This window comes from Chionomys nivalis, chromosome 1, assembly GCF_950005125.1.
Source record: "Chionomys nivalis chromosome 1, mChiNiv1.1, whole genome shotgun sequence".
NCBI classification, from domain to species: Eukaryota; Metazoa; Chordata; class Mammalia; order Rodentia; family Cricetidae; genus Chionomys; species Chionomys nivalis.
In genome coordinates, this window is record NC_080086.1 from 54,302,493 (window position 1) to 54,315,910 (window position 13,418).

General features: G+C 38.2%; 1 protein-coding gene across 2 annotated transcripts in view; it reads right to left on the reverse strand.

Annotated features, from left to right (window-relative positions):
• Tafa1 (TAFA chemokine like family member 1) overlaps positions 1–13,418 on the reverse strand; it is a 519,205-nt gene that overhangs the window by 77,971 nt on the left and 427,816 nt on the right. The window lies entirely within an intron of this gene.

Sequence of the window (13,418 nt, forward strand, 5' to 3'; positions counted from 1 at the left end):
AACATTCTGATTGAACAGACATTATTTCTGCTTCCGTGATGCTGATTCTAACTAGGTTTGACATTTTGTTTGTCTCTGCATTACCCAATCTTAGCAAAAATATTAATTTAGATAACCTGATAACCATAAAAAATCTGTGTATCTAACTATAATCTTGAGGGATGGCTTCAAGTGGAACCCAATGTATTAAGGAATGTTCAGCTACAAACTAAGGTTTCAAGAGGGTGAAATACCTTATTTCAGTATTTCTAAAGTGGGCACGGTGATATTCATATTTTAGGGATATCTATATAACTCTCTATATAAATATAAAGGATAATATTATATCCATGATTATAGGCTATGAAAATAGTCAGATTTAAATGTCTTAAATCAAAGGAGTTGATTTTGGTGAGAGTTTTTTCTCCTTTTCAATGCATACTTTATGTGAATTGAAGCAAGAGTAGTGAACCATTGATCTGGACTGTCACCAACTACCGTGTCACAGGAGAACCTGTCTATATGATCTCATTTTAGTGAACATGCTCTGTTAAATCTTAAAAATTTCACCCACACTTTGTACAACCTCTAGAATTCCAGGAAATATAAAACTATACAATACATCGAGAAATACCTAGACTATTTGGCAGCTTGTTCAAGTACAAAGTTTTACATATTCAATAAATGTTAATACTACCAAGCTATACCACAGAATGGGTCTCCGACAGACTGACAGCTCTTAGTCTTTAACATACTTGCTGGTAATCTTGCCTTCTTTACTTCTTTTCCAGTGTACAATCTTCTTTCTTGTGGTAACTGCCCAGATCATAGACAGATACACAGTTCCTTAGAAACAGACACTATTTTCTAGGTAAGCAGATTCATGAGATGAAAATAGGGCAAAGGAAAAGTCAGTGGAAATGACTGTCCTTAAGGGAAAAGTCATGCCCTCTATTTTCTAGTCGTTGGAATACAAACCTTGTAGACAGAGGAAGTGCGGCCACCTTACCCAGGAGTGTTGTGGTCCAAGAAAAACCCATCCGTCTGCTCTAGAAATTATATGGATCTAGACTTCAACTTGAGATAGAAGTTTCTGGGTTACTTATGCCACCACTAATTGGGATTTTTTTCCTTCACTTTCCCCTGTGAAGAACTGAATAATGTTCTGAGAATTTATAGAGCCTTCGACTTCCAGTTGCTGAGAGCCCTTGAAGTAACTCAGTGACAGAGCATGTATAGCATGGACGAAGCCCTAGGTTCATTCTCAGAGTGACAAAGAAACAGCAGCATGTTGGTGTGTAAGCAATACTATATCAAGTTAGTCATGGCTGAGATTAGAGAAGCCAGACATGTGCAGATGTGGAAGGTCCACAGCTCTGAGACTCTGTCTTCCTAACCTGTAATCATCAGCATGTTAGTGTGGTTTCAGGCACAAAATGCCATGATGATATTCTTCACACTTTTCAGAGAATTATCTCCCCAGTTATCTCTGTGTAGATCAAGATTAAATAATCTCTATAAAGGTTAACTATCTCTTTGTTCTTTTCCTAATCCTGGTCCACAAAGAATACCTCTAAGCCAATGAAAAGCCAAGTGGGCTGGGAGTAGAGGGTATCATGACTGACCTCCTGGGTCTGTCCTCCCAGTAGCTTTCTGCTACCCAAATACAATCAGGGTTCTAAAGTTCTACAGGTTTAGGAAGACAGGGATATGAAAGCACGTGGCTCTGCTATCATAAGAAATACAATGGTACAGGATGGGGAGGAAGGATGTTCATTGTCCTATGTTGCTATCCACAGTACTTTACCAGCCAGCCATTCTTATTAATTTTTCACTTCAAATATTTATTTTATATTTAATTGAATGTATGTGTGTGTGCAGCCACCTCCATGCTTATACTTGAAAAGGCCTGGAGAGGCTACCAGCATCAAATTCCCATAGAGTTAGAGCTATAGGCATTTCTCACCTGAAACATGCCCTTTGTGCCCATGTGGTTTAAAGGATATAGCTCTCCATCCAAATCTCTATCCCTTTATCTATTTTTATTCACCGTGTGGTAATTTCACTATGTGAAATTATCTTAATTTGATATTTATATGCTTCTTGCACTCATAGTTCTATTTTACTTCCATTAGCTTGCAAACTGATTACAAGCCTGGATTTTTGTCTGTTTCCTTTATGAGCATATGACTTCCCCAAGTATAACACCCAATATCAACCAGCAGGGCTTATTGCTCTGTATCTACACATGTTCAATATCAATTAATAGTATAGTGAGCTACAGTTTTCAGGAATTATACATATGTTCAATTGTATTTGATATTGAGCTATAATTTTCATTAAAACAAGATACAAGGCACTGACTCAAATCAAAATTCAGCATGGAACGTGAAATTGGTTCATAGGTGACAAGGAGTAGAAGAGCAACAGAATTCAACAGTCAGAGAAAGCTAGAGACGGGTCCAGAAAGTCAAACTAATTTAAAAATAAAGCTCCCATTTGTATGTCGACTAAACGGGCTAATCAAAACTCTGTAAAGTGAAGTCTTTTAACAGAAGCCTTCTAAGTAACTGTGCTGCACTGCAAGTTGTTGGTATCGAGCTCGAAACGAAAGAGGGGTTTTTACATTATGCTCCAGGAAGTAGATGCTCTCAAAAGATCTCCTTCAACTTTTCTCTGGCAACTATTGATCATATCCATAGAAATTAAGAGGAGATAGCAATTAAGTTTAAAATTTAATGGTGCTCTGCTGCTGTTAATTTACTGGCTGGCTCGATCAATGTGTCACCCTGGATAGAAATCTATGTACCCCTGTGTGCTTGAAAATTCTATGCTGCCCTTTCAGCTAAATTTATAACAATAACATGCAAACAAAGACTAAGTGGGGACTGCATAAGGAGGTGAGAGGAAGACTTTGAGTGCCCACAAGAATGTAATCCACATTTTAAAGGAGCTTACTTAAGCAGGAAAAAAAAAGCTTTTGCAATTGTATTTATCTTAGTATTTGTCACTTTTGGGATTCACCAAGTGATCCATGAACTACATTCATCAGAAAAGTACAATTTTTTCCTCCCAAAGAGTGCTAAAAATATGTATGTGTCATGGGCATTCATTTTGCCTGACAAACAATGACAAGAGGTCCTACATATGTTATGATTTAGTCTGAATTGTGTCATTTAACACACAACTCAAGTGGACTAGGAAGCCCAACGGCTTCCTCACTTTACTCTGTGCCAATGGACTTTCTTATGATAAGACATAAGATAAAACTCCTAATAATTACATATAAGAAGCTAAAATACCCCTTCCTACAAAATCTATATAGGATGGATTATACATTGATTATACTTAATTTTATTTCCACTAAGTCAAGTATAGACATACATTTAAAACTATTTAAAGATACAGAAAAATATAAAGTAAGTTTAAGTATTATTTCTCCGTTATTTCTGTATGTCATCCAATTCAGAATTTCCCCAAGGTTTTCAGAAATGTAACTTACAATAGCAAGAATACATCCTGTCTTATCAAAGATTTACCATTTATTGTGACTGCACAGAAAATGTTTCTTGTTTTCATATTCTTTCTGAAGCCCTGATAATTGCTCTAGGAGCAATAGATTTTCTTCAAAGGCGATAATGCATTGTGAATGAATAGCCAAAAGCACCCCCAGAAAGCTGGGCATGAACTGAGAAGGGAAACAGAGGTAAGCATAGATAGACAGGGGCTGAAGCATGCCAAGACATAGGACAGCATAGACAGAAAGATCCACTCCAGAAGAAGAAAGGCTTTTTTGTCTCCATCTTGATACCAGATTATTATAACTGAAATCCGTTTTCATTCCCACAGACATTAGGAGGGTATGTTGTACTCTGTCTACCACTATAGTGTCCACAAAACCCAAGGTGGTTGTCTACAGCAATTGCAATCAAAGCTTCAGTTGCTCTTCATATAGTCATCTGCACTAAGACCACAGGTTCAGCACATTAAGTACAGAGTGGATGATGGGAACAGCTAAAAAGCATTGCGTGGGGTATATATATATAAACTAGCAAACAAAAACAGAAAACTATTTTTATGCTCATTTTTTTATGCTTTTTGGGAGACAGGGTGTACAATAAAGCCAGCCTCTCAGAAAGGATGGCAATTATGTACTCTCAAGACTTCCCTTCTGATCTGCCCATGTAACAAAGCAGGTGTCAAATACTGTGCCAATCTGAACAAAGGAAAGAATACTGAAAACACAATCAAGTTCAAGGGTAATGAGTGCAACATCTTAATTAAGTTTTCCAGAACTGCGGTCTCTGTGATGGTACATGGAGAATTTGCCTCTATTTATGTATTGCTTTGATTTCACTGGGGATGATGTCGCTTCATGAGCATCTTAAAATAAGAATCTTCTATGGGCAAGTGGGGAATTAGGGAAAAACAGAAATGAGATTCTCTGTATCGATCTTATCACTCATTTCAAAGATGAGATAATACTCCCTATCAACTGCAAACACATGCATTCAACTCCCATAAAACTAGTATTAGTCCCATTTGATTTTGTGCTTGAACCAGGATTTAGTTATATTTATTCAATTCTCAGAACTTGTATTTTGCAAAAGCGAAAGATTCAAGTTTGAATCATTGCTTACTCCCCGTCCATTAAACGATCAAGTGAACAAAAATTACTTACTTTCGGAATTAGTCCCTGCATGAAATTCTTTATTTCTTTTTCTCTATGACACAGATGCTAAATTCAAAATCAAAGCTGAACCAAAATTTTCAACACTTTTAAAATAACTTCATCTTCTTAACCTGCCCTCTACTTCTCTTAGAAAGGAAAGTTGCTTGTTAGCTGAAAGGTTAGGGTCTTTGTCCAGCAGTGTTTTTTGTTGTTGTTGTTGTTTTTTTTTTTTGATGTTCATTTTCCCAGTTCCTGCACTGGATCACTGGAAATGGCCCTGAGCCTGAGCTTCATTTTGGAAGGGCATACTCATACTCATACTTATGTTTTATGATCATAAAAAATGGTGAAAGAATGTCCTGGATCCCTGCCTAACAAAAAGTGTTGTCACCATATTGTCCATGAGGCAACTGTCTCTTATAACAGCACCTTCGCTCATCACACAAAGTGATTCTCAAAAGGTTTCTCTACCAACCTCCAGAAAATGAGTCAGTTTTGAGGGAATTTCCAAAGATATTACTATGCATATTGAAGTAATGTTTAGGTTGCCCTTATTCTATAGGAGTAAGTTATATAGGAAAGGAAAAAAGTAAAAATATCTCTATTCAGCTCATAATAGATTGTAGCTCAAGCTGTTCAACATGGCCTTCAAATACCAGTTTTTGTGGAAAGCATCCAAAGATATTTTAACAGTTGTATCAATGTTATTTATTTGTTTTTAGAGTTTACAGACCCATGTAGGACTCAGACCCTCTTAAAATCAGAATCCTGTGTCCTAACACTAGAAAAAAGCATTAAAGTATCAATGGAACAAATAGTTTGTTATTCTAGAAGGTTAACAAGATTGACAAATTCTTAGCCAAATTAACCAAAAGAAGGGGAAAGAAAAGAACTAAATTAATATAACTATAGATGAAAAGGAAACATTGCCACTGGTACCAATGAAATACAGAAAATCACAATGATACACTAAAAAATTGTACTCCCTTAATTTGTAAAACCTAAAATAAATAAATAAATTTCTAGATGCACCTGACCTGTCAAATTAAGTCAGGATGATAACAATAATTTTAAAAGATTATGATAAGCAATAAGATTATAGTAACTAAAAGATTCTGGGTTTGCTTTAGAATTCAGTTTTGGATTTTGGTCCTGGTGTTGAACTGAGGATTATATGAATGCTGGAGAAGTTCCACACCACTGAACTACAACCCTCCAGTCCTGAGCTAATTGCTTTGGAGAGATGATTTAACACAATAGTGGACCATTAAGTAGACTGTGGGAAAACAAGCCATGTACTAGCTCATAACATATGTTCTAGTAGTACAACAAAGTCATGTGGTTAAATGCTTCATATCTCTCCTAATACACAAACAAAGGGCAAACTATTTAGAAGCATGATACCTGGGACAATGTTATTAGAACTATTAAGATATTAACAAAAAATTGTAGGCATTTGTATCTGGTTGCTATGCATATTCTAAAATAGTCACAGACATGTAGATGTGTAAATAGAGCTGTGGTTACCATGGGCTGAGGGGCAAGAGTAGTCGAAGTACATACAATTTCAGTACTATAAAGAATAAGTTCAAGAGATCTGTTTTACAATATGGCAACTGTGTTGATAAGATATTGCATTCTTAAAAATCATTAACCAGTTGCTTTCCCTCCTCCCTGAAATCATTAAATTTGTGAGGCTAATTAGCTACATTTAACCATTCTACCACACATACATATTCCTAAACAGCATGCTGTAGATGATAAATGAAAGTAACTTTTGTCCATTAAAAGTAAATTATTACAAAGAGAACAGTTATGGATCCCTAGCTTTTATTTCAGCCTTCTGAGTCTGGAATCAGCATTAGGAATATAACTTTTAGGTAAACAATCTGGAGGACGCCCTCCTCTCCCCCCCCATCACTCTTGTTTTTACACAGGGTCTCACCATATAGTCAAGGTTAGTCTTGATCTCTTAAATTCTCAATTCTCCTTTCGTAGCTTCCTGGATAAGAGTTACTTAAAAATCCCTTGTAAACTCTACTGAAGCTATGCACAGGGATGGTTCTGGGTACTTAAGAGGCAAAGCAAGAGTATGAAACAGCGGTTGCTATGACCTGGCAAAAACAAAAACAAAACACTGCCACTGACCACTGCTCAAGACTCCCAAGTCTTTCCAGAAGGTCAGAGAAGAACTTCGATGTCTATTAACCAGTAGCTGGGCTTCATCAATGGAATACAGCACATCAACACAGCCACCAGCTTCTGAGTGCCTGACTCTCGCATAAGGATATTTGAAATAGCTGATCTTGAGATTGAAGGCAGGAAGAAGGACATGAAGACCACTGGGAACAACTGTTAGGTTGGTGAATAGAGGGATCAAGGTGCTTAGAATCAGGTTACAGCACAAACAAGTGCATAGAACAGGCAATGTTTAAAGACAGAGAACACATGAGAGACTCCTTACATGTAGTGGATCTGTTTCGCACAAAGAGAGCAGGTTAACCCAGAAGAGCTGTCCCTATTCTTGTTTAACTCATCTGTCAACTAATGTCACATGTTTTGAAGTCACCAACTCTTCTTTAACACCACAGCTGCCATCATGCTCTGAATTTACAGTAGGAGCCCCATTGGTAGAGTCTCTGTCAACTGCTCTACTTCCACGGGATGTGTGAAGAATTCATTTCTCATTTCAACGTTTCTTCTTATACCTTTATTTACTAAGAAATACCCAAGAGTTAAGCTTCCGAGTACCAAGATGACAGGTCATAGACAGCCACCAGTGCTTCTATCAATAAAGAGTAAGCATAGGGAGGCCTGGGAGAAATGTGAATGCTTTGACCACAACATAACCCTTGTAGTTAATTGTCACTTGAATCATGATGTTAGTGATCAACACCCCAGGAATAATGAATGTAAACCAGACAGATAGTTCCTTTAAAATTATCTAGCACAAATCTGGCATATTGCCGTTTGTCAAATTATTCCTATGCCAGATGCTTACACAAAGTCTGTTGCCCATTGCCAAATGGCCTCGCTACACATTTTCTCATTAGGTAGGATTGACATTCTTCACAGATACTCGATCAAATAGAATTAATGACAAAGAGCTTCATATTTGCATTCTGCACCTATCTTGTCTGTTGCCACTTCATACCTGACTCACCTGCTGGTTCAGGCTCATCTGTCTTCTGTGGATTCGGAATGTACTAGAATTGCCAAGGGCAGAGTTACAGTTTGCATTTTGATCAGACACAAAGCAAAGCAGTGTGGCACCAAGAGGTGCTGCCTTTCTAATGTGCACCCTTCTTTGTCATGTCTGAAATATGCTGCGTTTTCAGATTGCACATATTTCCACATCCTAATGTAGGGCCTGTCAATCCCCAGCACAAATTGCAAAAGGGTAAAGGACTCTGCAATGGCTCCTTTGTCAAGACAGAGTATTTGGGACACTACATCTGACCCACTCAAACCCTATCATTCTTCAAAGAACTCAAAAGCCTTGAGTCTGCTAGTGTTCAAGGTCAGCAAGTGCTCTTGTCTCTAGAGATTAATTCATTTCTCTCCCAATCTTAGTGAAATAAAGCATTGCCATAGCAGCCAGGCAAAAAACGAACAACTGGATATGTGTACTGTTTCAGATGAAAATATATCATCATTCAAACAGGGAGTATGTGAGTTCATGATTGACAGTTACGTTATTCAACATTTACAATTCCCTCTTCAGGGAAATTCAGCATCGATTGAAACAGAATTCAGTGTTTAGGAACTACTCAGGGGTACTTTCAATAAAATGCTTCAAATAATGATTGTCTAAAGCTTGCTAGACACTTTGTAAATGTCAGAAACACATTAAATATGTTAAATGAGCATGTCCAGTATCCAGAAAACAACATGAGTGATTTACAATCAATTTCACACATGCCTGAGAATGCCTCCCCGGTGCAAGGCAAAAAGGTCCTCTTTGACCAGGGCATACCAATCCCAAGTTTTGGTCCTGGTGCAGTATTTAAATTCATTAGTTGGCTCAACATAAATGTGGGATACTTTCTTGGGGGTAAATACATATGCTTTGGGGCCCACTAAGAGTTTCAAGTTGAATATGCCTTCTATGACTGAGTAAGGACCAGAGCAGATGTCACACTTCATTAAAAGTAGATGAAAGAAAAGGTAACAGCATACCAAGTTAAAGGATTGTGGCCATAACCCTCCATCCCTCAGGTCCTTCAGACCGTCTCCATATCCCAGCACTCAGGCAGTTGGGCCTTTCTTCTTTCTCATGGGTTCCTCTTGAGCATTCTTAGAGAGGTACCACCAGATCACCCATCACTTAGATGCCTTCAAAATTACCAGCACATGTGTCTAGAAAAATCTTGACAATAAAATTCCACCGAGTCTATCTTTTCACCATACAATATATTATCTCTAACCTTAGGCCACCAGAGATCCTATTTGATCTGTGTACTTTTAGAAGTTTATTGTTTTATTCTATATGTTCAAGTATTTTTTTTGTATGTATATGAGTGCAATATATGCATTATAGTGCTTCTTGAGGCAAAAGAGAGTGTTGGATGCCTGGAACTATGTTATTAGGTTTATATATAATGTTTGGTTTATTTGGTTCGTATGTAATGTTGTTCATATGTATATATCTACATGTGTCTTTAGGGATGACCACTTCAGGATGACTGAAAGACTGGTTCTTTTTCTTTCATGAATCATTAATTGCATGTAACTCTTTATCTAATGTGAGTGTTGTGCAGTTTTCCCTGATACCATGGGCATGCCAGCTGGTAGTGTCACTCTTAAGGTCTTATTAAAACAGCCTGATCATTGCAGTTTCCTGGGTGTGGCATTCCTGACATATATGGAAAACACAATATCATGGCAGGTATTTTGGTCCTCTGGCTCTTATAATCTTCCTGTCCCTTCTTCCTCAATGCTCCCTTAAGGAGTTGGGTTGTGAATGTCTCTATTGGGGCTGGACACCACATAGCCAGCTGTTCTTAGTTTGAGCAGCTACAGTTTTCTGTAAGGGACCCCGTCTGTAAAGCTGCAAAGGAAGCATCTTTGATTGGAGAGTGGGGGGTGAGTTATACCTTTCAAGTTGGATCTGGGCACAGGATGAATGACCCATACAAAAGCTGGAGGTTGGATGTGGTGCAGGTGGACTGAAGTTGGGCAAGATGCCAGACTTGGCTGGCACACAGGATATGCAACTGATGCTAAGCTTGGGGGTTGGAGATTGATTGACCAGACTAGTCTGGCTCACCAACACTGTTCTTCTAATGACATAAAACTATATAAAAACATATAATGTTTGGGACTATAGTGACAGCCATGCAGGAAGTGTGTGCTGTCACCATTATTACCTGGTGTTATCCTTAAAGATTCACCAAAATTCATTAATGTCAACAAAGAAGTTCAAATCTCCAAAAGTTGGGCCTTGCACTAACTGTATTTGATGCTTCTTAGAAATCTACTTACTTACTTTTTACGCTATCCACACCTCTGGATTCATGTCATTCTTATTTGCTGTTGTTTTAAGTTCTCTTTCTTGGATAATTGTACTGTTGTCTAGGCATCTGTCCATGAGCCTTAATAAACTTCATGCTCACCAAGTGGTGGATTCATTCCCAAGGCCTTACCCATCAACTGCCCAAGGCTGATTATTTAACCCCAAACATTTAACCCAGACACATCTGCTGGCTTGAGACTCACATAATCAATTTTCTGTTCAACACTTGTAACCATAGTTATCCTGAGTTTACTTCCTACTTTACATCTCCCCAAAGGATAACTCCTTCCTTACCATAAACATCCCTTTTCCTCTTTTATCCCCATGATAGCAGCCCTTAGTAACAAACTAGAAATCAGGGGAGTCCTCCTGCACCTCTTTTCCTCAACACCAAAGAATTTTGAGTAGCTATGGGGTCCTCAGCAGTAAAAAAGGAAATATGGTATCTTCCATTTTTCTAAAAACACATATAACTTTTGGGAATTCATTTTCCCACCTTTGGTCTAGTTTTGATTTTTTTTTTTTCAAGACAGGGTTTCTCCGTAACTTTTTGGTTCCTGTCCTGGAACTAGCTCTTCTAGACCAGGCTGGCCTCGAACTCACAGAGATCCGCCTGCCTCTGCCTCCCGAGTGCTGGGATTAAAGCGTGCGCCACCACTGCCCGGCTTGGTCTAGTTTTGAATACTATGAAGTAGTTCTGTACTGTATAAAAATGTGGTATAATTCTGATAACAAACAGCTATAACATAGCCTTATAGATAGTGCTTTGTGTTGGTAAGAAAAGTAGAGGAGTCCTGGTCTCCAGGACACTATGCACTGTATCAGACATAGATAGTTATAGATAATGGATGCTCTGGGCTATACAAATTTGATTATTAGATCCTCCAGTTTTCATGGAGGGTGTGTGGTCTCCTGATTATTTAATTATGATGAGAAAAGGAGTTGGAATTTAATGGGGTAGCCAAACATACATATAAGCAATATTTTTCCCCAGAAGTTCATGAATTTTCAATTCCCTTGTAAGACACAAATGATAAACATATAAACACTGTATTCAAAATCATGTGTCCCTCTCCCACAAAATATTGTTCAGTCACCTAAACATGAATGGTAAGACCTTCCAGATTCTGTCCACTCCATCTCCCTTCTATTTCAAAAGACAATCAAATCAATCCAAAATAAACAAACAAAAAACCTGGTCTCCTAGTCTAGCAAAAAATGAAGTGAGTGGCATTTCCTATGTCGTTTCCTATACGCCTAAATCCACAACCTACTTCTATTATTTTAATGCTGTTTCTATAATTGGAGCATCAATACGCCTGCCTTTCATAATCAGCTTGTGACTTTATGGATCATCTCCTACAAGAAATTCCCCCTCTCATTCTCTCCCCTGTTCCTCTCCTCTTTCCCCTCTCCATCTCCCTCCCTCCACCTCTGCACTTTCATTAATGATAGAGATGGATCGTTGTTTTCTCACAGTAGCCTTGGCTTCCTTTCAGGTAAAGGCTTATCTCATTATGTTTGCACCCTAGCCCAGAAGTCACCCTAGTGTGGAGGTACAGAGTAGCTGAGAAACAAAACGTGTTTTAAGCATCTTGATTAAAGTGAAGTAGCAGGCAGCTCTTCATACTGACACGTGACTATTTCATCTAATCATCCTCAAGTCCTCTAAGGATGAAGAAGAGCTCACAAATCCTTCCGACTAGATTACTTTTTTCTTCTTTACAAAAGACCTGCAAGAGAAGTTTATTTCTGCCATACAGCAGACAATGGAAACTTAGTGACTTTATTCGGGTGATGTAGTAACAAAGCTTGCTGAAACTTCCCTGCCTCCTTTCCTTTGGCAACACAGAAGCCATTTTATGAATACCCTAGTTTTTAGCAGGCAAAATGTGATGCAATTTTTAATTAACCACTAACTTAAATTATATAAGACTCAGTACACCAGACTCAATAGTAGCTACCGTTGGCATATGCAGAAAACACTGGTTTTCATAGAATCCCATAGTCAAGGTGGAGTTCCTGAGATGTTGTTTATCTTCTACATTATTTAAAAGCTACCATGACTGTGAGACTCAAGGGTAGAGCTTGCTATTTACTCTATGCAGATGGCACATATCCACCACACTCACAACCAAACATCGAAATAGTTTGAAAACTGGATGTTAATAGGATTTATTTTCTTAGTTGCCCAGTGTATTTCATCTTGGACCTTTAGGAAGCATGGTGCTGGGAAGGGATCTGGGGCTTTATATCACTTGGTTTGGGCTTCAGGACACAAAACAGGTTAAGACACTAGGTGACCCATCTAGTGATAGAAATGTCTGCTTTGGGATGTGGGATTCCCCTTTGTATGCTGTGAATATATTTTATTACCATTGGTTAATAAAGAAGCTGTTTTGGGTCTGCACAAGACAGAATAGAATTGAGTGGGGAAAACTAAACTGAATGTTGGGAGAAAGAAGGCGGAGTCAAAGAAAAGCTATGTAACCTCTGCCAGAGACAGATGTGCTGGAATCTTGCTGGTAAGCCACAGCCATGTGGTAATACACAGATCAATAGAAATGGGTTAATTTAAGATATAAGAGAAAGCTAGCAATATGCTCAAGTGATTGGCAAAGAAGAGATTTAATTAATATAGTTTCTGAGTGATTATTTTAGTTCTGAGTGTCCAGGAATGAATAAGCAGCCTATGCTAACAACACCAAACCTGCACCCTCTGTTCTCTCTGGAAGAAATGCCCATCACTTCCACATTCAGCTGAGTTTCCCTGGTTTGTTACTCCATTGTGCTTCTTGCAAATGTGACATGGTGCATTGCTTCTTAGTAATGTGACATGGTGCATTGGGCCAGCTATTTAACCCCAGGGCCTTTGCTCTATCCTTTGGCCTAAAGGACAGTTGTGGAGTGGATCAATGCAATATACTTGCCGGCTCCAGATGGCAAGTTATGTTGTCAGAGCTCAATCTTGTGATTATTATCTACAGTGTTTTTCATCCTAAGAACATGGCTTTAGAATCCCCAACACAGAGCACTACAATAACCATTAACAAATGCATAGAGTTGTCTCTATAATAGAAATTATTGGAAAGCCTTGGCATTATTCAATTCATGAGAATGCTTTTCCATGACTCTAAGTCATACTTCTCTGTGGAAACCTAGAAAACCATTAAAACTTCTCAGTATCATCTATACTCATCCATCTATTGTCTATACCTCTGAGATGAACTTTTGGATCATTAATGGTCATAC